Here is a 26,871-nt window from a genome sequence, read left to right on the forward strand (position 1 = left end):
TAAGAGCTGGCAAAAATAGGCAATACGATGATAGAAAGGGAGTCACGAACAGTGGCATAATCCTCAGCTGTCAATAAATCTTCAAATCCAATTTCAACAGAAAAAAAATAAGCCTTTTATTTGCCAAAATTGCAATCCATGGCACAGAACTATCTCTAAAGGGTATATGTGAAAACATTAACTGCTCAGTCAAACAATACTAATTAGTAGCCTTCTTAATACCAAGTCTTTCCAGCATTAAGTTTTTCTGCATTTTCTCCAATGCAAATTAAACTTTTATTTTAATTATTTCTCAGGAAATGAGATTTGCAATTCATTAAATCTGTTGCTTAAATTATACACATGTCTCCTTGTTTTGATATTTCAGTAAGCCACGACATTTACAGCCCATACAACTATATTAAGCATACATACAATATGCACAGCCATCTGATTTTATTGCAATATTTTGTAAAATCAGGATGGTTTACAAGCCATATCATACAAAGGGGCACATTTTCATTTAATGATAGATAAGAAACTGAGTATTTTTTTTCCGATATAAAAGCCAAAAGAGCTGTATGTATAAGATAATAATCACCTGGAAGAGACACTCATTATTATATTAGGTGATGACAAAATCAACTTAAAATTTCCACAGCCAACTCTGCCCAAGGAGGGCAGATTTGTAATAGTCATAATTTCAAAACAGAATGGCAAACTAGGGTTTAACCATTATACTGGTATCTTTATTTTATCCCTGTACCATCACCATTGAACCTAATTCGCAAAGATTGGAATCTATTGTTCCCGATAAGCATTATAAATTACAAAATGGAGAAGAATGGACATTTTTGTTTGCTGGACATGCATTATTGTATCAAATGAGGCGCTTCATTTGTTGTCTAAAGGTCGGCAATCTGTTATCATGATGGATAACTATGTTCCTGACCCAGAGGTGACACATTTGATGCTGAAGATTCGGTCTGAAATTTGAATGACTTTACCTCTGGGCTACTTATGCAATTTAGTTGATGGAGGCCACGTAGAAGCACAGCAATTAATGATACTGTCTCACAATTCCACGACTTTGGGTTTGATCCTGACTTCAGAAGCTGTCTTTACAGAATTTGTGCATTCTTCCCGTAACTGTGTTGTTGCCTCAGTATTGCGAAAGTATAAGAAAATTATGCATTGCCATAGTATAAGAAAAACAATTGCTATTCCTTTAATTTATTTTTTTGGGATGCAGCAATAAAGCCTGAGAAAGATATTTCAAATTAGAGAGTAGAGGTGGGATAATACAATCCAATAGCATTAAATTTCCAATATCTTTTGTTTATGCTTTCATAATAGTGAACTATATTTCTTTGGTCGGGAATACTTCTACTTTTTTAATGGAATACAGTCTTAAAATTGAAGACTGACACAAGGTACTTCACCCCAACAAGGCTCCGTCCCTAGCCATGCCCTGCTTTTATTAGCTAACTTACTAATTAACTAACTTACCAATTAACTAATTTAGATTTTGCAGCCAATCCTTGCACTCACTCCTCCAACTGCTGCTCCTCTGCTGACCTTGAAGGTATGTCCTGACCTTGAAGGTATGTAGGAGAAAGCCTTCCTTCAGCCAATCCACTCCCTCGCTGGTCTGACCTCTGCTCCTGTTTAAGCGGAAGTGGCGGCGCCTAACGGCTGCGGCTCGCTAGCAGTCTGTTTGTCTTTTTTCCTTTTTTTTTGTTGTGTGTCGGTGTTGGGATGAGTTTTTTTTTTTTTTTTGGTTGTGTATGTGTGGGGGGTGCTGGTGTGGGTGGGGGGGTGGTGGTGTGGGTGGGGGGATGGGGGAAACCTTTCTCTTTTAGGTCTCTTCCTCATGGCGCGGGGTGCGGCTCGGCCGCGGGGCCTTCCATCGCCCGGCGCGGCTCGGCCGCGGGACCTAACATCGCCCGGTGCGGCTCGGCCGCTGGACTTAACAGTGCCCGGTGCGGCTTGGCCGCGGGGCCTTCCATCGCCCGGTGTGGCTCGGCCACGGGACCTAACATCGCCCGGTGCGGCTCGGCCGCGGGACCTAACATCGCCCGGCGCGGCTCGGCCGCGGGACTTTTCATCGCTGGTGCGGCTCGGCCGCGGGACTTAACATCGCCCGGTGCGGCTCGGCCGCGGGGCCTTCCATCGCCCGGCGCGGCTCGGCCGCGGGACTTAGCTGCGCACGGCTTGGCCGCGGGGCCTTCCATCGCCTGGCGCGGCTCGGCCGCGGGACTTAGCTGCGCACGGCTCGGCCGCGGGGCCTTCCATCGCCCGGCTCGGCCGCGAGACGTTTCAGCGCCCGGTGCGGCTCGGCCGCGGGGACTTCCATCCCCTTGCGGGGACTGTGTGGGTCGGTCGGGAACGAGCTGTCTGTCCGTGGGCGTGGGGAAGAGAGTGGAAGTTTTGTTGCCTCCATCATAGTGAGGGGGTGTTTGGAGTCACTGTGATGGATGTTTGTGTTGGGGTCATGTGTCTTGTGTTCTTTTTCTTTTTTGTGTGACTGCTATGTAGTTTCGTTCGGTACCTTGGTACCGAATGTCAAATAAAGCTCTGTTGACTGTTGACTGTTGATAGTGTTAATGTGCGGGGTGATCGCTGGTCAGTGCAGACTCGGTGGGCTGAAGGGCCTGTTTCCCAGCTGTATCTCTAAACTAAAACTAAACTAAAAAGCCACAAACTTGCTTCATGTACATTTACAATAATATCAATTAGAGACCTAAGAAGCCAAAGAAAAAACCTATCATACTTTATCTCGTCTTAATGGAGAAAATGTAAATGATCCTGAAGTGCCTGAAACTCATCACATTTATACATACTGTTAATCAAAATAATGCTGTTTCTTTTCAGTTAAACTGCAAACTGGAGAAAAGTATGCAGAAAAAAGGTTTGCAGAAAAAAAGTATGCATGCAGAAAATACATTGTTCAATAATACAGCAGTCCTTGTATCCTGAACTATGAAGTATAGGTAGCATGCATGGTCAGGATTGCAATAGGTTGATGTCATTGTTCTTGTGCCAACATGTGCTAGTAGCTTAATAGTTGCTGAGTGCAAACTGAAGCAACTACTTAATGGGACGGTTACTGCTCCTTGAGAACAGAGAAACAAATTGTCATGTTGCAGTTGTATGAGACGTTGGTGAAACTGCATTTAGAATATTGTGTTCAGTTCTGGGCACCATGTTATAGGAAAGATATTCTCAAGCTAGAAAGGGTTCAGAAACGATTTACGAGGATGTTGCCAGGACTAGAGGGTGTGAGCTATAGGGAAAGGTTGAGTAGGCTGGGTCTCTATTCCATGGAGCGCAAGAGGATGAGGGGAGATCTTATAGAGGTACACAAAATCATGAGAGGAATAGATCGGGTAGATGCACAGTCTCTTGCCCAGAGTAGGGGAATCGAGGGCCAGAGGACATAGGTTCAAGGTGAAGGGGAAAAGATTTAATAGGAACCCAAGGGGTAACTTTTCCCACACAGAGGGTGGTGGGTGTATGGAACAAGCTGCTCGAGGAGGTAGTTGAAGCTGGGACTATCCCATCATTTAAGACACAGTTGGACAGGTACATGGATAGGACAGGTTTGGAGGGTAATGGACCAAGCGCAAGCAAGTGGGACTAGGGTAGCTGGGACATTGTGGCCGGTGTGGGAGAGTTGGGCCGAAGGGCCTGTTTCCACAGTGTATCACTCTATGACTTTATGACTCTATGACCATCTGCTTAAATGAAAGTTTCCTGGACAAGACCTACAGTGAGGTTGTCTCACCGATGATACAGGAAGTGCGAAGGTGGGTGACAGCAAGGAAGAGAAGTAAACATGGAGTGTTACAAACAGGTACACCCTCTTGGGAGCTGTCGGAGCTGACGACACAACAAGATTGAGTGGCAGCAAGCGCCATAACTCTAACCCTGGTGCTGATGCTCAACGGTGAAGAGGGACGTCAGGCAGAGCCATAGTGGTGGAAGATTCCATCATCAGAGGCGAGGACAGGAGATTCTGCGGCAGCAGGCGAGACTACAGGATGGTGTGTTGCCTCCCTTGTGCCAGGGTCCGGGACATCTCGAAGCGGCTGCATGGCATCCTCAAGAGTGAGGGGGAGCAGCCGGAGGTTGTTGTGCATGTTGGCATGAACGATATAGGTAGGAAAAGGGAGGTTCTGCAACATGAGTTTACGGAATTGGGTGGAAGACTGAAAAGCAGGACCTGCAGGGTAGTGATCTCATGATTGCTTCCAGTACCTCGTGTTTGTGAAGGTAAGAACAGGAAGATAGGGGAAATGAATGTGTGGCTGAGGAGTTGGGGCAGGGATTTACATTTCTGCATCATGGGATCTCTTCTAGGGCAGGGGTGACTTGTACAGAAGGGACGGGTTGCACCTTACATGGAGGGAGACCAACATCCTAGGGGGCAGTTTGCTAATGCTACACAGAAGGGTTTAAACTGGATTGGCAGGAGGGTGGGATCTCGTGCAGGACAGAGGCACATGAGAGGCTAGAAGTTGGTATTTATACATGTTTTATCTTCAGAGCATGAATTATGGACATTGTTTTCCTAACTCTTGTCCCCAACCTTAGATGCTCAAGGTTGCCTGGCTGTTCAGGTGTATGGTAGATCTTTATTTGAACAAGCCCCTGCATTTAAGAACAGTTCGGATCAACGTCCTTAACCTTGCTCAGTTCATTGCTTGCTGTTGGGTTCTGCTACACCATTTCACCCTACACTTTCTTAAGAAATCAAGGACAAGAAACAAATTATTGTCTGTAATTCATTGTCTCATTGTCTGTAATTAATTTTCACCTAGTATATAGCTAAAAATGGCCCGTTTCCTTTATCATTGTTACTTTTTTGCATATCTTTCATTAATTTGTTCTATATCACTCCATATCTCTTGTTTCCCTTTCGCCTGACTCTCAGTCTGAAGAAGGGTTTTGACCCGAAACGTCACCTATTCCTTTTCTCCAGAGATGCTGTCTGACCCGCAGAGTTACTCCAGCTCTTTGTGCCAAGGTATGCAAATAGTCGCCCATAAAGGGCACATACAAAGTTACAAATTCCACCCCCCCCCCCCTATGCCAGTTCCCCCTTGCTCCCCCCCCCCCACTCCCCCCCAGGCTGGGTCTCCATTGCCCATTATTCTACCTCCCCCCCCCCCACACAGCGGTCCCCCCACACCAGGTTCCCATTCCCTCAGGTGGGCCCCTCACGCCGGGTCCTCCTTTGTTCCTTCCCTGCATCTGCAGTCTCATGCCAATCCATGAAACAAATAGCATACAGCATAGAACATAAAGGAATACAGAACAGGAACATATCTTATCTGCCTGCAAATTTTGCAGGGTGACTTGGACAGGTTGAGTGAGTGCGCAGATGCATGGCAGATGCAATATAATCCAGATAAATGTGAGGTTATCCTCTTTGGCGGCAAAAACAAAGAGGCAGATTATTATCTCAATGGTGTCAGATTAGGTAAAGGGGAAGTACAACGAGATCTTGGTGTCCTTGTACACCAGTCACTGAAAGTAAGCGTGCAGGTACAACAGGCAGAGAAGAAAGCTAATGGCATGTTGCCCTTCATAACAAGAGGATTTGAGTAGAGGAGCAAGGAGGTCCTTCGGCAGTTGTACAGGGCCCTGGTGAGACAACATCTGAAGTATTGTGTGCAGTTTTGGTCTCCTAGTTTGAGGAATGATGTCCCTGCATTTGAGGCAGTGCAGCATAGGTTCACGAGGTTAATCCCTGGGATGGAGGGACTGTCATATGATGAAGGATTGGAAGGACTGGGCTTGTATTCACTGGAGTTTAGAATGATGAGAGGGGATCTTCTAGAGACATATAAAATTGTAGGACTGGACATAGAAACATAGAAAATAGGTGCAGGAGTAGGCCATTCGGCCCTTCGAGCCTGCACCGCCATTCAATATGATCATGGCTGATCATCCAGCTCAGTAACCTGTACCTGCCTTCTCTGCTAGACAAGCTAAATGAAGGAAAAATGTTCCCAATGTTGGGGGAGTCCATAACCAGGGGCCACAGTCCAAGAATAAAGGGGAGGCCATTTAAAACTGAGATGAGAAGAAACTTTTTCACCCACAGAGCTTTGAGTTTGTGGAATTCTCTGCCACAGAAGGCAGTGGAGGCCAATTCACTGGATGAATTTAAAAGAGAGTTAGATAGAGCTCTAGGGGCTAATGGAATCGAGGGATATTGGGTGAAGGCAAGAACAGGTTACTGATTGTGGATGATCAGCCATGATCACAATGAATGGTGGTGCTGGCTCGAAGGGCCAAATGGCCTCCTCCTGCACCTATTTTCTATATTTCTATTAATCCTGAGCACCTTAATCTTCTAGATTAGCCTACCAATGAGAACTTTATCAAATGCCTCACAACACGCTTATGTGGACAACATCCCCTGACTCCAATATATTTTTGTTAATTCTTGTTTTCACTAATTTCATTAATTAAAATTTAAGAATGAAACAAATGTTTTTAATGATGTGAAAAATCATAGAATTAATCATTATCTCAAGTTAAAAACATATTTTGGTGTTCTGCAAATCCAAACATCATATGGTCTATTAATTTTTGCAATTTTCAGGTCAGCAATACTGCAGTGTTTGTTAGAACGAAATGTATTTAATTGGCTGTTTAGTAATAACAGCATGAAATTCAAAGAAATTTGTTTTGGCATTCACTCACTTACTGCTTTAATATTCAATGACATAACTTTATTTCATTTTTGACAATGTTATATGAGAGTTGTGCTTACCAGTGAAAATTAAAGTCACTGAAACAGTTGACAACAGCAAAACTGTGAATATTTTGAGGCGTATAAACTGATTGTCATTCTATTTCACCAAGAATTGCTTATTGTGTGTTTTAATACAGTCAGCTTTACTTACTGTATACTTCATAACTGTGTAATTGGGTTAGATTCATGGAATCTTAAATGCTAAATATATTCCTATATATATTCATTGTTTGGTTTTCTATTTGTCGGATGGTTAAATGTGTATGCTCAATTTCAATTCTTTTATTAAAAAATCTGGAAAATAATTCAATGACATTATTTTAACTATAAAACAGGACAGCATAATTAGATGTCCAGAACATTTTTGAAGATATGAATTGCTAAAGGCAGATTCAATAGCTTCAGGATGGTAGGTGTGAATCTAGTGTAGATGAAAGAGATTATGGTTTACTCATTTTCTTAGCCTCCACAACTCCGTGAAATAGATACAAAATCAAAATTACAGCATAGGTAAAACTCCATTAAAATCAGAATTAGTTTGATTAGTTTTCTGTTCAATGATTGAATGTCACATCAAAAAAATTACAATTGCACAACAGGGAACCATTTTGAAGTTGATAGACATAAAATATAAACAAAGAGGTATTATGCAGGGTGTATCTAACTTGGCAATACTTCCTGCTTTCACTGGATGTATAAAAGACAAATATATCATTCCTCCAGCAGTTATGCCTCAGCTTGGACGAGAGGGTTTCAGCTACAGGGTGAGGTTGGATAGACTCAGATTGTTTTCTCTGGAAAGTCAGAGGTTGAGGGGAGACTTGGTAGAAGTATATAAAATTATGAGAATCATTGATGGGGTAGACAGAACCGTTTTGCCCAGGGTGGAAATGTCCAACACTGGACGGCATTGCTATGAGGTGAGAGGGGAAAGTTTAATGGAGATGTGCAGGGCAGAGAGAGAGTGATGGGGGCCTGGAACACATTGCCAGGGTGGTGGTGGAGGCAGATATGATATTGCCGTTTAAGAAGCTTTCAGGTAGCCACATGGAAATGCAGGGAATAGAGGGATCTGGATCAGGGACAGGCAGATGAGACCAGTTTAACTAGGTATCATGTGTAGGAATGAAATGCAAATGCTGGTTTACACCGAAGATAGACACAAAATGCTGGAGTAACTCAGCGGGTCAGGCAACATCTCTGGAGAAAAGGAATAGGTGATGTTTTGGGTCAGACCTGGGTCTGAAGAAGGGTCTTGACCCAAAACATCACCTATTCCTTCTGTCCAGAGATGTATGCTGACCCACTGATTTACTCAAGCATTTTGTGTCTAACTAGCCCTTATGTTCAGCACAAACATTCCTGTGCTGTACTAATCTATGTTTTATGCTCTATGTACTGTAGATAAGCACGAAGATCAAAAATCAGAAACAAAAGGTCAACAATGCACATTTCATAATCGGGTTAAAATAAAGCGACAATTTTATTTTACTGCTCTATCATTTCAATGGTCATGAATCATCTTTTGTAGGAGAAAATTTTGAATTAGGCCCTCCTATTCTTTTAGAATATGACTTCATCACTTGCTCAACATATTGCGTATCTGCCTAGGCTTCATAGGATAAATCCCTTTAAAATACTGACCAAGCTGTAATATGATCATCCTTTGGATGTTGCATTTAGCCCCAGATGTAACATTTTCTGTGCAATGGTGCTATGAAAACTTCATTGTCATGCTAAAAAGTTGACAGACCCCTGACTTCAAGTAATGTTTATAAATGAACTGGTTGTTGTTATGACAAGAAACCTGCAAACCTCAGCCAGTTTCAGAGGGAACCATGACTCAGATCTTAAAAACGCTGAAAGATGCAAATATTGAAGATATGTGATTTTGTTTTGGCTTTCACGCTGAGCAAAGGATGAACACATAAGATTAACATAGCTTTAGAAATACTCAAGAGATTCAAGAATGCACGCCTTTACAAAATAGTTTTCTTGAAAACATTCACATCAAAATGTTAAGACAAAAATAAGATTGATAAAAACAGAGTGATAATCCAGGTATGTACAAATTTATTATTCTCAGGCTAAGAGAGGCAATACTTCCATTTTAAACCCTGAACACGATAAAAGGAAAGGATAGGGAAAATATATAGAATTCCACAGGTTTTAGGTCCTTGAAAAGAATGAGCTGGCAACTAATGATGGCCTCAATATTCATTCCCCATTCTCTGAATTGATGTTAACCTGAGTAATTGACATTTAATAGTGTAGAAATGTCTGCAAAATAATATTAGTACCATATCACCCCATTCTCCTTGGCGATTGATCTTTTGTCACTTTCTCAGCACACTTCTAATCGATGGCCAAAGTGCCTGCCTACCTCAAGCTACACGGTCCATTCAGTTTTGTGGTATGCCATATTTATCAGATGCTAATTATTAGCGGATATGGCAACATCTGTAGATAGCTGACTTTAAGACTTTTCCATCCCAAGGATCCAATATGGCACCTGTGAAGCCACAAAATCAGCTGTGAAGGTTGTGCATTAGAGATGGCACTTTCAGCTTGTACTGACTTGAAGCTTGTTCTAATGTTCCCTGTACCAAGGTAATTTCATGGCTTATAAGATCTAGAGAGTTGCAGGAATGTTGCTACTTCATATTAAAACAACTTGGACTTTCCAGTTCATCAAATCTCTGTTGGTGTTTTCTCTCCATCTATCCTCTCCCTCTCCTGCTTGCTTGCCCTCCTTGGTTTTCAATCTGCATACTTAAAAAATTATATTTATCATACATGTGGTTGAATGATATGTAATGACAAGAATCACACATTCATTAATGGATGGGAAAGGTTTAGAGGGATATTAGCCAAACGCTGGCAGGTGGGCTTTTAAAAAAATATGCTTGGGTCTTTAAAAAAAAAATTCCCTCGCATTGTTCTGAGTGAATAGCATTGAGTTTTAAGGTTCCACAGAATCCCAGTGCTATTAGTCACTCTCATACGCATTGTACTTTAAAATTCTTCATATGTACCGGGCCCTGGTGAGACCGCACCTGGAGTACTGTGTGCAGTTTTGGTCTCCAAATTTGAGGAAGGATATTCTTGCTATTGAGGGCGTGCAGCGTAGGTTCACTAGGTTAATTCCCGGAATGGCGAGACTGTCGTATGTTGAAAGGCTGGAGCAATTAGGCTTGTATACACTGGAATTTAGAAGGATGAGGGGGGATCTTATTGAAACATATAAGATAATTAGGGGATTGGACACATTAGAGGCAGGAAACATGTTCCCAATGTTGGGGGAGTCCAGAACAAGGGGCCACAGTTTAAGAATAAGGGGTAGACCATTTAGAACGGAGATGAGGAAGAACTTTTTCAGTCAGAGAGTGGTGAAGGTGTGGAATTCTCTGCCTCAGAAGGCAGTGGAGGCCAGTTCGTTGGATGCTTTCAAGAGAGAGCTGGATAGAGCTCTTAAGGATAACGGAGTGAGGGGGTATGGGGAGAAGGCAGGAACGGGGTACTGATTGAGAGTGATCAGCCATGATCGCATTGAATGGCGGTGCTGGCTCGAAGGGCTGAATGGCCTACTCCTGCACCTATTGTCTATTGTCTATTGTCTATTGTCTATTCTACCCCTTTCCATCACTATTGCTGTCTACTGTATATGCATATCTTCCTATCACCGTAGAATTCACCAAACATTCCCTGTAGGCCTGATACAGAATGTTCAACTCCACTTCTCTTTTACTGCTATTTTTTCAAAGCAACCTTCAACCTGTCTATTTCAATAAATAGATTGTGCCTCTTGACGCTCCCACTGATTATGATCTGAACAAACAGAAAATGTCAGTAGGTCAGGCAGCATCTCTGGAGAACATGGAGAGGTGCCCCAACCCCCACCATTGCCGGGTGTTCACCATCCCCCCTGACCTCCCCCTTTCAGACACCGAACGGTCGGTCCTCAGCAGAGGCCTTACCTTTGTTCCCCTCCGCCCCCACATCAACGAGTTCCGCGTCCGCCATGACGTGGAGCTCTTCTTCCGCCGCCTCCGCCTCCGAGCCTTTTTCCATGGCAAGGAGTCCCGACCCACCACTGATGACCCCTTCTCCCGTCTCCAACGGACCCCCTCCACTTTTACCCCCCAGTATGGCCTACTACCCCCACTAGAACTTTTTATTTCAAACTGCCGGCGTGACATCGGCCGCCTCAAATTTTCCACTCCCCTGACTAACTCCAACCTCTCCCCTCCTGAACGTGCAGCCCTCAACTCACTCCGCAACAACCCGGACTTAATAATTAAACCCGCTGACAAGGGAGGGGCTGTGGTAGTCTGGTGTGCTGACCTCTACCGCACCGAGGCCAGACGACAACTATCAGACACCTCTTCCTACCTATCCCTGGACCATGACCCCACCGATAAACACCAGACCTTCATCACCAGCACCATCACCGACCTCACCAACTCCGGCGAACTACCCCTCAGTGCCTCCAATCTCATAGTTCCCCAGCCCCGCACGGCCCGATTCTACCTCCTACCCAAAATCCACAAACACAATTGTCCCGGCAGACCCATTGTCTCTGCCTGCTCATGCCCCACCGAACTTATCTCTACCTACCTCGACTCCATCCTATCCCCCCTGGTCAAATCCCTCCCCACCTACGTCCAAGACACCTCACACGCTCTCCATCTCTTGGATAACTTCCGGTTCCCAGGCCCCCACTCCCTCATTTTCACCATGGATGTCCAGTCACTCTACACTTCCATCCCCCACAAGGATGGTCTCGAAGCCCTCCGTTTCTTCCTCGACCGTAGAACCAGCCAATCCCCATCGACCAACACTCTCCTCCGCCTAGCAGAGCTGGTTCTTACCCTCAACAACTTCTCCTTTGACTCCTCCCACTTCCTCCAAACCAGAGGCGTGGCTATGGGCACTCGCATGGGCCCTAGCTACGCCTGCCTCTTTGTTGGGTACGTCGAACAATCCCTGTTCCAGACGTACACTGGCCCCATCCCCGAACTCTACCTCCGCTACATCGACGACTGCATTGGTGCTACCTCTTACACCCATGCAGAACTCACTGACTTTATACACTTCACCTCCAATTTCCATCCTGCTCTTAAATATACCTGGACTATCTCTGACATCTCCCTCCCGTTTCTGGACCTCACCATCTCCATCACAGGAGAAAAACTAGTGACGGACATTTATTACAAGCCCACCGACTCGCACAGCTATCTGGACTACACTTCTTCCCACCCGGTCCCCTGCAAAAAGTCTATCCCCTACTCCCAATTCCTCCGTCTACGCCGCATCTGCGCCCGGGATGAGGTGTTTCACACTAGGGCTTCCGAGATGTCCTCGTTTTTCAGAAAACGGGGCTTCCCCTCCTCCATTATAGATGAGGCTCTCACTAGGGTCTCTTCTACATCCCGCAGCTCCGCTCTTGCTCCCCATCCCCACACTCGCAACAAGGACAGGATCCCCCTCGTTCTCACCTTCCACCCCACCAGCCAGCGGATCCAACATATTATCCACCAACATTTCCGTCACCTACAACAGGACCCTACCACTGGCCATATCTTCCCATCCCCTCCCCTCTCTGCGTTCCGCAGAGACCGTTCCCTCCGCAACTCCCTGGTCCACTCGTCCCTTCCTACCCAAACCACCCTAACCCCGGGCACTTTCCCTTGCAACCGCACGAGATGCAACACCTGTCCCTTTACCTCCCCCCTCAACTCCATCAAAGGACCCAAACATTCTTTCCAGGTGAGACAGAGGTTCACCTGCACCTCCTCCAACCTCATCTATTGCATCCGCTGCTCTAGATGTCAACTTATCTATATCGGCGAAACCAAGCGCAGGCTCGGCGATCGCTTCGCTGAACACCTGCGCTCGGTCCGCATTAACGCAACTGATCTCCCGGTGGCCCAGCACTTTAACTCCCCCTCCCATTCCCAGTCTGACCTCTCTGTCATGGGCCTCCTCCAGTGCCATGGTGAGGCCCGCCGGAAGTTGGAGGAGCAGCACCTCATATTTCGCCTGGGCAGTTTGCGGCCCGGTGGTATGAACGTCGACTTCTCCAACTTCAGATAGCTCCTCTGTCCCTCCCTTCCCCTCCTCCTTCCCAGATCTCCCTCTATCTTCCTGTCTCCACCTATATCCTTCCTTTGTCCCACCCCCGACATCAGTCTGAAGAAGGGTCTCGACCCGAAACGTCACCCATTCCTTCTCTCCCGAGATGCTGCCTGACCTGCTGAGTTACTCCAGCATTTTGTGAATAAATCGATTTGTACCAGCATCTGCAGTTATTTTCTTATACATATGGAGAGGTGACGTTTCAGATCAGGACCCTAAAATATCTGCCCCATCAATACTAATGACAACCAGTGGTAGAACTTAGTGGTGGAGTGTTTTTGAGGTCACAAGATCCAATCATCTTGAAATCAACCAGAGATCTCCGTTCATTTTGTTTCTAATCATCTCTGTGACCCATCATTGTTGCTCCTTGGGCCAGGAAGAATGTCCATGTGCTTCTCCAGTTGGAGTTCAGACTTGGCTAATCTTGCATTCACTAATTCAGTTTGGTCCCATCCAGCCAAATAGAACAAAACTGATATTCAAGCCTTCTTTTTAGCCAAACCTTCCTCTCCTAATTCCCTTCATGTATTTCATTACAGCAATGTTTTTGAAATTGTGAGAGTTCACTTTATTGTTTTGCTTTCCTTTTCATTTATTTCTTCCACTCTCAGGACCTGACCCTATGATAACTTCTAATTTCTCTTCACCTCAATTCTTCCAGTCTTCCATCCCAAAAATAAATAAAACCAGTTCTGAGCCCTGCAGAATGTAAAACTTAACGACAATTAAAAGGAGTTGGCTTCTTCTCTGATCCAATAGGCCCTGCAGCATCAGTGGTTCTGGTACAGATTCAGTTTGGTTTATTATCATATACAACAGGGTGCAATGAAATTTGTAGATCGCATGATGCAGATGGAGTAAACAATAAAAAAAACAGGCAGCAAATACAATGGATGCGCGGACAGCAGAATGGTGCAAGATTGTGGTATAAACTAAAGGAGTAAAAAAAAACTAAAGTGCACAAAATGTTGGAGTAACTCAGCGGGTCAGGCAGCATCTCTGGAGAAAAGGAATAGGTGACGTTTCGGTCGAGACCCATCTTAAGACTGAGAGTCATGGGAAAGGGAAACTAGAGGATGAGAGTTTCTCTCTCCCATGACTCTCAGTCAGAAGAAGGGTTTCGGCCCGAAACGTCACCTATTCCTTTTCTCCAGAGATGCTGCCTGACCCGCTGAATTACTCCAGGATTTTGTGTCCATCTTCGGTGTAAACCAGCATCTGCAGTTCCTTCCTGCAAACTAAAGTGGACTAATGAAGTAACCAAATGAGGTAAAGTTAAGAGTAGGAGTTTTATGGCAGCACCACCTGGAAGGGAATGTGAAAGAAGAGATTGGTTCATTAGTCTATGAGCCGTGGGGAAGAAGCTGTTTTAAAGTCTATTCCTTGTTCCTCCCTTTGTGGCTACAGAGCAATTCACATCTCAACAGCTCAGTATGCGCAACAGACTCGACTACATGGCACAGTAGTGTATCCAGGTCAAAACTGATCAATGGACATCACAACTAATTCAGAGTATATATTAGTATAAGGCAAATTGAAAGGAATGCTGCCATTACAATAAAATGTTGCAGCTTTCATATTATTGTTGAGCATGTACAACAGTAAGTACTGCTCAAAGCTACCATTATTCACTTGCGTTTGTGAAGAAATTAATTTTTAGCTGTAAAATTTTAATGTTATAGATAGTACGGTTATTCAAACCACTCTGCATAATGCATGATATGAGGCAGAATATCCTTGAGATTTATCTTTGCACACCACATTGGGTAATGAACAGAACTCCATTTCTACAGTCAACAGGTAAAGATTAAGAAAGGAAATGGTTCATACATAACTGAGTTCCGTTACCTGTTCCCACGTATAGAAGGAATTTGTGAAAATGCATAGGTTATACCCTATGATGATGTTCTCAAGGTATACACTTCTGAGCCACAGCACGCATGAGGCCATACTTGCTGTATTCAATAGTTTAATGTCAATGATTGCATAAAACGTTAACTACGGTATTTAAGAAGAATATTGGACAACGCATTTACTCTTCATTTGGCATCTTTTCTTTTAAGAGCCCACAAAAGAGGAAATCACTCCATTAGATTTATAATACATATCGTAGCACTTTGTATCTCCCTCAGAGTGCAGTCTAAATAATGTCTCTGAGAATGACACAGAATAATTGCTAGCTAGGTGAGGTCTGTCACTGAATGCTATAATGTTACAAATCATGGCCTTTCCCGCTGCAACTGACAGGTGAAGCCCCAGCCGTGCAGAGGGGAAAATCATCTTTCAATATGCCTGGATCTGACGTCTTTTTGTTGGAGTAAAATCCAAGCCATAGTCTTCTTCATTGCTGACAAAATTGGGAATACTATCAGTGAGTAATTCATGGGAACAGGTGCAATTTTTCAAGTCAGTGCCAGTGTCATTCCATTTCATGCCTCTGGCTAGGTGATAGAAGAAAATTCAAGATGTAAAGATTTCTACAACTCATGACCTACTTAACTGACTATCGGAATCACAATAGCACTGTGATGAAGACATGAAAGAGACGATACAGGGCCTATCTATTAAATGGTCATCGACAGTACATACATACATACATAATGTCTATCTTTGGTATAAATCAGCATCTGCAGGTCTTTATTATTGCATACATAATGTTAGTTTAGTACAGCAATGCATGAAAAGGACCTTGATATCATAGAGATATATTAAAAGGAAAAGAAGACACAAAGTGCTAGAGTAGCTCAACAGGTCAGGCAGCAGCTCTGGAGATGGAATTTAAAAAAATACTATCTAAGGAAATTTCATTCTTAATATGTCCACCAGTCTGAGTGAGAACTACATTTCGTAAATGACCTCCATGAGAAAATGTTTTTTTCAACTGCCTTCCTTAGTCATTTTGTTTTAAATTCTGAGTGCAGAAAACGAGGGGAAAAGATTCTATGGTGGGTACATGAAAAAGCAGTGACCTTGAGCAGAGAAGAGTGAGATTGCAATTTTAGTCTGGAATGGGGGAGAGCACAATGCTTCTTGCCTTTAATCCAAGAACATAGTTTTAGCATGAGGGTTACAAAGGTTTATTTGGGAAATTGAGGATGATGTTTCTTATCAGGAAATTGATTGGAATTATGAATGCATTCCCTAAGAGTTTGATGGGAATATCATTCTTCCAACAACTTGCAACATGCAGGAAATATCTTGAGGAGCACATGAATTGCCAACATTTGCACATGCCCTGGTTCAAATGCTGATGAATATACATAAATTTACACAGCACAGAGCAGGTCTTTTGCCTCAAATCATCCATGCCAAATATGGTCCCTGCGTGAGCTAGTTCTATCCGTCTGCATTTGACCCATATCCCACTAACCATGCACCCATCCAAATGTGTTAGGCTGCAATTTGACCTGCCTCTATCACTTCCTCTGGCAACTTGATTGACACACACGCCACCCTCTGTGTGAAAATGTTTTTTTTTCTCAAGTCCCTATTAAATCTTTCCCGATCTTCGGGAAAAGACTGCGACAATCTATCCAGCAATGCCCCTTAAAATTTTATGAGTCATTATAAGGTCACCCCTCAGCCTAATTTGCTCCAGAGAAAACAACCTAACCAGTCTCTCCTTATGACCAAAGCACTCGAGTTCCACAGTCACAGAGTCATAGAGTCATAGTGTCATCGAGTCATTGTGTGATACACCATGGAAATGGATCATTTGGCCCAACTTGTCCATGGCATCCAACACGCCCCATCTACACTTATCCTACCACCCTATCTATATAGTACTAAAACTCTCAGTTTGTTTGTGTGTATATGTTTATGTGTTTATGTGTGTACTATGCCCTCTGTACAGCCAAAACAGTACTATATAGCGCGACAATTATAGGCCCACCTTACTCACCATTGTCCTGGGGACCCTTTAGAACAACTTTCATTCAAATTGGTGTTATATTTTTAGTTAGAGAGATTTTAAATTAAAAAATGACCTTTTAAACTGATTTCATTATGATCTTCAGCATGTGACGTCACAATGGGACCCGAACGAGTGCCAGCAAATGAGGGAGGGGGAGCAGGTAGTCGTGGCCAATATACTGACTTTACCAAATGAGCTCCCTCCCTCTCCCCCCCCCCCCACCCCGGAGGACCAGCGGGAGGACCGCCACCCGTCCTGGCATGCCTCGCACCTGACCTTCCTCCCGTGGTGCAACACGGCGCCAGAGAGAAGGCGAAAGAAGATGGTCGCTGGCAGGACGTCTGCTCTCCTACTGCTGGCCACTGCAATGGCCGCCCGGGGCCGAGGTGAATTGCTCCCTCTCTCCTTTCCTCTCCCCCCTCGCCCGTACCCGGCCCCAGCAGAGATTCCAAGCAGGAGGCTGATGGTCGCCGTCCCTGTCGGCTCATCGTTCCACTCCATCTCCTCCAGCTCCCGCTTCAACCGACGGCGTCGTCGAGTCCTCGATCCCATCCGGGTCCAGTTCCCCGGATCATCACCAGACTACAACCCCCATTGGGCAGCTTCTCCTCCTCCTCCACCACCCACTTTGACTACTCCAACAAAAATGGCATCCGCTCTCCTTCTTCTCTTCCTCAAGGATGCGGGAGGGGTGAAGGGGATGGGGGAGGGAGGGGGAGGGATGGGGAAAGGGTGAAGGGGATGGGGGAGTGGGTGGGGGGGAGAGGGGAGGGGGGAGAGGGGAGGGAGGGGTGAAGAGTATGGGGAGGGGTGAGGGGGAGGGGTGGAGGGGAGGAGAGGGTGCTGCACCAATGCAGGAGAGGTTTGGACCCAATGGGTCCATTTGATCTTGTCTGCTCTAAATCTATCTCATCCATATATCTGTCCAAATATTTCTTAAACATAATGATAGTTCCTGCCTCAACTACCTCTTCAAGCAGCTCATTCTATGTCCCTAGCATCCTTTATTGAAAAAAGTTACCCCGCAGGTTGCTATTAAATCTTTCCCCTATGGCGAGTCCGAAAACTTGTTGGTTGTAAAGGAAGTTTATTGCAGCCGCAATATTCGAATACAGAGTTAAACAACAAGGTAAAGGACAACCATCAAAAACTTACTGTCTTCTTCGAAGACTTCGCCGAACTGGCTATTTCGGGCGCCAAACGCGCACATGACATCGCTGGCCAATCAGCGATGTCGCTCCCTGGACCAATCCCCATGGTCGCGTTCACACGTGACCTCGCTGGCCAATCCGAGGGTTCGACGACCTGGACCATTCTCTATGGTCGCTACACCCCCATCATTTTAAACCTAAGTCTTCTTATTCTCGACTCCCTTTCTCTGGGCAAAAGATTCTGTGCATTTACCTGATCTATTCTGCTCATGATGTTGTACACCTCTATAAGGTCACCCCTCATTGTCACACGGTCCAAGGAATAAAGTCCAAGCCTGCTCAACCTCTCCCTATAACTCAGGCTCCCAAGTCTTGGCAACATCCTCACAAATCTGCTCTGCACTGTGTCCTTGTGAATCTTTCTGTACCTTCTCCAGCTTAATTACATCCTCGTGGATATTCAGATGGTGGTATGGGAATGCTTGGCCATCGTGCTCTGACTCTGGTCACAAGACTTTCTTTAAAAGATAGTTTACAGCTTCCGGCTAGGAAATGAGGAAAGTTAACATTTGTGCGTCAGGAGGAAAAGTTTAGATCATGCTGTCATGAAGGATTAGCAAAGTGACCACAGTATTAGCTGTATGTAGATGGTATACAGTATATGATTATAATCCAAGTGCAATTTGTAGGCAGAGTGATTCATTCTTTAATGTTATTCAAGGAAAGTCATAAGTCATAAGGTCATAAGGAATAGGAGTAGAATTAGGCCATTCAGCCCATCAAGTCTACTCTGCCACTCAACCATGGCTGATCTATCTCTCACTCATAACCCCATTCTACTGCCTTCTCCCCATAACCTCCGGCATGTACTAATCAAGAATCTATGTATCTCTGCCTAAATATCCACTACAGCCTTCTGTGGCAAAGAGTTCCACAGATTCACCACCCTCTGACTAAAAAACAATTCCCTTAATTTCCTTCCTAAAAGAACATCCTTTAATTCTGAGGCTATGACCACTAGTTCTAGACTCTCACACGAATGGAAACATCCTTTCCATATCCACACTATCCAAACCTTTCACTATTCTGTATGTTTCAATGACGTCAATAGTCAATAGTCAATTTATTTGTCACATACACATAAATGTGCAGTGAAATGAAAAATTACCCGCAGTTCAACAATAAGACCAATAAGAATAATCAATAAAAATGCAATAACACATACAATCATAACCAACACCAAACAAAAGAAACATCCATCACAGTGAGTCTCCTCCAGTCACCTCCTCACTGTGATGGAAGGCCAGAATGTCTTTTTCTCTTCCCTGCCGTCTTCTCCCGTGGTCAGGCTGTTGGAGTTGCCACGTCGGGGCCATTGGGGCTCCCTCCACCCTCATTCAAAGCAAATGGAATAATTGGCGAAAGTGCAGTGTGCTTATTTTGGTGCTACGTCAGTGAGTGTAAGTTGAAGAACATAAACCTAGGTATTTGCTGCTCTGCCTAGAAAGAATGATAGATAAGCAACCCAGCACAGGGGAGGCAGAAAGCCACAAAGCCTTGGTAAAGATATGGAACAAAATGAAACATATAAGATTATTAAGAGATTGGACACGCTATAGGGCTGGTAACATGTCCCCAATGTTGGGGGATTCCAGAACCAGGGGCGGAGTGAAGGGGTATGGGGAGAAGGCAGGAACGGGGTACTGATTGATAGTGATCAGCCATGATCGCATTGAATGGCGGTGCTGGCTCGAAGGGCTGAATGGCCTACTCCTGCACCTATTGTCTATTGTCTATTGTCTATTGTCACTCACGCAAACTGTCCAAGTCACCCTGCAACCTCATAGCATCATCCTCACAGCTCACACTACCACCCAGCTTTGCATCGTCTGCAAATTTGCTAATAATACTTTTAATCCCTTCATCCAAGTCATTAATGTATATTGTAAATAGCTGCAGTCCCAGCACCGAACCTTGCGGTACGCCACTAGTCACTGCCTGCCATTCTGAAAGGGACCCATTTATCCCCACTCTTTGCTTTCTGTCTGCCAACCAATTTTCTATCCATGTCAGTACCCTACCCCCAATACCATGTGCTCTAATTTTGCCCACTAATCTCCTATGTGGGACCTTGTCGAGGGCTTTGTGAAAGTCAAGGTACACTACATCCACTGGCTCTCCACTGTCAATTTTCCTAGTTACATCCTCAAAAAATTCCAGAAGATTAATCAAGCATAAATGAAGAAGATTAATTAATCAAGGGGATTAATCCCCTTCGTAAATCCATGCTGACTCGGAACGACCCTGTTACTGCTAGTAGAATAAGAGGGAAAATATCAAAATCATGGCATGGTTTTGTCTCAGAAATTTTAAGAACGCAATACACAAGGAGAGGAGTTCCCATCACAACAGAGATTCATGGTTAGCTCAAGATCCCTGCACTTACAACAACTGGAACAATACCATACCATACCATGCCATCAGTAGATTGGGGACATGGCTAATCTCATCAAATAGACAAGGTTAAATGGTGATGCAGGGAATTTGGGCACTAGATCCGAAAAGATATGGAGTCAGTTCTTTGGCAAGTGGCGTATCATAGAGTATTGTTTAAATAGAAGGGAAATAGGCAGCTGCAGGAGCATGTGGATAGATGATTTCAATCACTGATTTTTTTTTGTACTCGCTTTTTGGAGATGGGGGTTGAGTGGGCTGGCAAGAACAGTTTAAAGAGACAATAGACAATGGAGAAAATTGTGATTAAATGCATTCTAAAATTACACCAGCATTTAAGTGGTTCCATATCAAATGCAGCAATTTCATTGTCTTCCAATGGTTGCGTGCTAAAAAATTACAGTTTAGTGACCAATCAATCAAGGAAAAAGCGCTTGACATGATTACTATTATTAAGTGCATACTATTTCTAAATAGTCATCCAGTTTCTATAGGAACGACATTTCTTTATGCAGGCATAGTCAAGACTCATTTGCCATTGTTATTTTTTATAGCCTATGGCAACACTCGTGTTATGCATTTCTTAATAAATTATTGCTATTTCGAATGCTTATTTATTTCCTTTTGAATATTTAGATTTGTACATTTGAGTTATCAAGCTGTTTTCATACATTTTGTGGGCTCAAGTTTTTAGCTGTCAATTACTATCAATTTTATTTTCCCATTTTATGTTCGCGTGACTGGATGTAATTTCACTGATTTGTGTACCCCATCTTCCTATGACGCAGCCTCTCACACCAGCACCTTCATTTAATGACCCAAAACCCGAATCACAAAGTCATCAAACCTTGCAGCGGAAAAAAAAGAGGTCATTTGTTCTCAAAAACCTTAATCAGGGATTTATAAATGTTCAGCTGTCTTCAAATGTAAGATCCTGTCTTTGCTGGAAATCTGAACTACCAGCTTTAAATGCTGGAAGTACTCAGAATTCTGTACAACATCAGTGCAGAGAGAAACAGAGGTAACCTTTCAGGTCGATGACTGTTCATTAGAAGTTAAAAATGCTGGAGACCGAATACCCCAGAAATTCAGACGTGAAAAGTTAGTTTTCTCGTGCTATGCATCAGTAATCATTTATTCCCAGAATTAATATGGTTACATAGAAACATAGAACATAGAAAATAGGTGCAGGAATAGGCCATTTAGACCTTCGAGCCAGCACTGCCATTCAATGTGATCATGGCTCTTTATCCAAAATCAGTACCCCGTTCCTGCTTTTTCCCCATGTCCCTTGATTCCTTTAGCCCTAAGAGCTAAACCTAACTCTCTCTTGTTAGATTTTCTTGAATTGCTACAATTGCCCGGACAAGCAGTACAACTCCAGAAATTCGCGTGGCCATTTTCAGTTGTAAAAAGCTTTTCACTGTACCTCAGTGCATGTGACAATAAACTAAACTCAATCATCGTTCTCCTACAGAATTTTCTCTATCAGCTGCACACAGATGAAATTTTTCCTTAAAACACAGGGAATAAAGACTCCTCGTTACAATAAGCAGCCACTGCTGCATGGGTTTTGAAGCTTAAGAGCATAAGAATATAAGAAATAGAAGCAATAGTAGGTCATTCGGTCCATTATCCCAGCTCATTTACCATATTGCTTGATCTCAGCAAGATTGCTAACTCCATATTCTTACATTCACTTAATATCTAAACATCATCTGATCTCTATCTTGAATTTACTTGATGACTGAGCTGCCATAACTCTCTTGTGTAGAGAACCTCAGGGATTCCTCTGTGCAAAGTTTTTTGTTTCGCATCTCAATCCTGGATAATTTAAGGGTGGCACAGTGGCGCAGCGGTAGAGTTGCTCCTTACACCGCTTGCAGAGCCAGAGATCCGGTTTCGATCCCGACTATCGGTGCTGTCTGTACAGAGTTTGGATGTTCTCCCTGTAACCTGTGTGGGTTTTCTCTGAGATCTTTGGTTTCCTCCCACATTCCAAAGACATACAAGTTTGTAGGTAATAGGCTTGGTATAAGTGTAAAATTGTCCTCCGTGTGTGTAGGGTGTGTTAATGTGTGGGGATCGCTGGAATCTGAAATGAGAATAACAAAATCGTCATCCCACAATTGATGAATGTGCATGGTTTCAGTGCACTTAATTGAAAGAGAAGGCACTGTTCTTCTAGGTTTCATTGGAAGTACAGGGGCACTGCTCTCTCAGCTTGAAAGGATGTTTGGGGGGGGGGCTTCAGTGTCAAAAGACAGAAGGTAAGTCAGCCCTTGTTGGCCTTGTACTGCTTTTCAATTTTGCATATTGAATTCATTGATTACCATGAAGAGAGGTTTGAAGAAGGATCCCGACCTGAAACATCAGGCATCATTTTTCTCCAGAGATGCTGCCTGGCCCGCCGAGTTTCTCCAGCACTATGTGTCTATCTTTGAGATCAAAGACAGAATGGGTGAGCACCATCACTGCTCAATCTAAAAGTTTGGCTTCGAGGTTCTGGCATCCTCCTCTGCCTCCTCCCACTCTGCCCACACTGTCCTTGACGTCTTATTAGGTTCCATTCAAACTCTACTCTGTCTCCGCTGCTGTGGTTGGCCTGCTAAGAATTTCTAACATTTTTTTTGTTCATTTATTTTAATGTAACTTCCCAACCTTTGCATTCTCCAAATTGATTTAAGGCCCGGCATATTTTCTTTCACACCTTTTCCAGTATCTTCTGCTACCTCCAAAAAAATTGCATGTATGAACAAACAGATCTCTTTGTTCATACACTCCATGTAAAAATGGTGCCATTTAGTTTATATTGCCTCAGTATGTCTAGTATTTTGCTACTACTCCCATGATTCTAATATTGGTAGCTGTTATCCATCTGTCAATCTCCACATCTGTACATCCATCAACCATTGCTCCAAGGGAAATGTCGCAATTAGAATGCATCCCATTGTTTTAAATGAACAAGCATTTGGAAACTGAGAAATAAGGTGTGAGTAATTAACACTGCTAATTTTATCATTGAGTAAGTTTTACTTAACATACGAAAACCATAGTCTACTGCAGGAGAGTGAAGCGATTGTTTTCCAGCTAGCAAACATATGAGGACATACTACGACAGATTGTAGAATCTGGAGCAACGAGCAATCTGCTGCAAAAGCACAACAGGTCGTGCAGCATCTGGGGAGGGAAAGAAATGGTCAACGTTTCAGGTCTAAACCCTGCATCAGAACTGAGAGTGGAGAGAGAAGGTGACAGACATACAGAGGAAAGAGGGAGAGAGAGAGAGAGGGAGAGAGGGAGAGAGGGAGAGAGGGAGAGAGGGAGAGAGGGAGAGAGGGAGAGAGGGAGAGAGGGAGAGAGTGAGAGAGGGAGAGAGGGAGAGAGGGAGAGAGGGAGAGAGGGGGAGAGGGAGAGAGGGAGAGAGGGAGAGAGGGAGAGAGGGAGAGAGGGAGAGAGGGAGAGAGGGAGAGAGGGAGAGAGGGAGAGAGGGAGAGAGGGGGAGAGGGAGAGAGGGAGAGAGGGAGAGAGGGAGAGAGGGAGAGAGGGAGAGAGGGAGAGAGGGAGAGAGGGGGAGAGGGGGAGAGGGAGAGAGGGAGAGAGGGAGAGAGGGAGAGAGGGAGAGAGGGAGAGAGGGAGAGAGGGAGAGAGGGAGAGAGGGAGAGAGGGAGAGAGGGAGAGAGGGAGAGAGGGAGAGAGGGAGAGAGGGAGAGAGGGGGAGAGGGAGAGGTGGAGAGGGAGAGGAAGAGAGAGAGAATGATGGTAATGAAACGTGAACGGTAGATGTTCAACAACAGTACATGTTTTTGTTGTCCAAGTGGTCCAACACAGAGCGGAGAGCTAGTGAGATCACATCTTCTGTTGATCTGTTGCGGCAGGAGGCAAAGTGAAATGGGTCCAGTTCATTACTGAGGCATGAGTTGATTTGCTTCATAACCAACCTCTTGAAGCACTTCACACAATAGATGTGAGTGCTATGGGTTAGGAGTTGTTGAAGCATGTCACCTTACTCTTCTTTGAGACCAGTATTATGGATGTCTTTTAATTCCCGCTGGGGATCTCTGACTGTAGAAATGAAAGTTTAAAGATGTCCGCAAAATTCCAGTTAGTCAATGCAGGCTTTGAGAACACAGCAGGTTCACCATTAGAGCTGGACACTTTCCAAGGCCTTCCTGATGGAAGTTAGACATGCATAAAGATTCGACATCCTGAGTGAAAATGAGCCAGTGGGGACCATGGAATAGGAAGTTGTCAAAATGTTGGAAAGCGGGCAAGATGTTCCAGATGCAGGCAAGAAGGGATTGACAAAGGGAGACAGATTATGTCAATGGATGAGGAGATGTTCAATGGGTAAGAGTAGACAGAAACAATAGGCCTACCAGGAGAGTACTGTGTAGATTTTGGTGATTTGGGGAGTGCTATGGTGAGAGCAATAACTAAGAGCTTGTGGATGTAAACTTCAAGATGCAGTGAAACCATAGTATGCCCAAATGCGAGAATTAGAGGTTTGAGATACTTAGGGACACAAGGAAAAGCAGATGATGGAAAGTTAAGTAAAACACAAAGTACTGGAGTAACTCAGTGAGTCAGGCAGCATCTCTGGTGGCAATGGATCGGCAATGATTTGTGTTGGGTCCCTTCTTCAGACCACTGAGTTGAGTCGAGTAGAGTTTAAGTTTAGTTTATTGTCAAGTGTACCGAGGTACAGGGAAAAGTTTTTGTTGCAGACTAGCCAGTCAAAGGAAAGATAATACATGTGTACAATTGAGCCATCCACAGTTTACAGATACATGATAAAGGGAATAACGTGAAGAACATTGAGTGCAAGATAAAGTCTGTAAAGTCCAATCAAAGATAGTCCAAGGGTCTCCACTGAATAAGATAGTAGTTTAGGATGGCTCTCTGGTTGTGGTAGGATGGTTCAGTTGCCTGATAACAGCAGGGAAAAGACTGTCCCTGAATCTGGAGGTGTGCATTTTCAAACTTCTATACATTTAGCCCGATGAGAGAGAGGAGAAGAGGGAGTGGCCAGGGTGCGGCTAATCTTTGATTATGCTGCTGGCCTTGCTGAGGCAGCGTGAGTAAATGAAGTAAATGGAAGGGATCACAAAATGCTGGAGTAACTCAGCAGGTCAGGCAGCATCTAGGAGAGAGAGAATGGATGACGTTTCGGGTCGAGACCCTTCTTCAGACTGATGTCAGGGGGGCGGGACAAAGAAAGGATATAGGTGGAGACAGGAAGACAGTGGGAGAACTGGGAAGGGGGAGGGGAAGAGAGGGACAGAGGAAAGATCTAAAATTGGAGAAGTCAATGCTCATACCACTGGGCTGTAGGCTGCCCAAGCGAAATATGAGGTGCTGTTCCTCCAATTTCCGGTGGGCCTCACTTTGGCACTATGAGGTTGGAGGAGGTGCAGGTGAACCTCTGCCTCACCTGAAAAGACTGTTTGGGTCCTTGGATGGAGTTGAGATTGGTTTGCGTGATGGTCTGGGCTGCGTCCACAATTCTCTGCAATTTCTTGTGGTCTTGGATGGAGCTGTTCCCAAATCATACTGTGATGCATCCTGATAAAATGTTTTCTACGGCGCATCTGTCGAGGTTGGTGAGTGCTGTTGGGGACACGCCAAACTTCCGAAGCCTTCTAAGTAGAAGCGTTGATGTGTTTTCTAGGCCATTCAATATGCAGAGTCCAGGAGAAGTTGTTGGTGATATTTACTCCTAGGAATTTGAAGTTTTCAACCTTCTCAACTTCGGCGCCATCAATGCAAATTGGGGTAGACACAAACTGCTGGAGTAACTCAGCGGGTCAGGCAGCATCTCTGGTGAGAAGGAACGGGTGACGTCTCGGGTCGACACCCTTCATCAGTTGCAAATTGGGATATGTGTATTGCTTTGCTTCCTGAAGCCAATCACTATCCCCTTTGCTGACATTGAGAGCAAGGTTGCTGTCATGACACCAGGTCGTGTGGTTCTCCATCTCCTTTTTGTATTCCATCTCATCATTTGTGGGTCATTGGATTGAAACTGTTTGGGAGAATGTACAGCAAATAAAGAGGAGGTACACACACTTACTGAATGTTGTTGTCTCTTTCAGCTAACGTTAATTTTCTTGGCATTCACTTTAAATAATCTGCTGGCTTCTTGACAACAGCTGACATTTTTCTCTGTGATATTTGCTTCATCGCTGACAGAAGTAACCTAAATAATAACTGAAGCCTCAGCTAAATGACCCCACCCACAACAAATTCTTCCTGCAGGTTCACTTAACGCCACGGTTCTTCAGAACTATTCTGCAGACAGACTAATGGACAGTCAGGCTGTGGGCTGTATTCACACCTCTCTTCTAATCATTCATCTCATTGTTTTAAAAGGCACATGCATGGAAGTCAAAATTGATAAAATGGGAAAAGGGTAAGCATTTGAACTCTAAATATTGGCTTTGACAGGATAAATTAAAACAATA

Source organism: Rhinoraja longicauda, chromosome 1, assembly GCF_053455715.1.
Source record: "Rhinoraja longicauda isolate Sanriku21f chromosome 1, sRhiLon1.1, whole genome shotgun sequence".
NCBI lineage: Eukaryota > Metazoa > Chordata > Chondrichthyes > Rajiformes > Arhynchobatidae > Rhinoraja > Rhinoraja longicauda.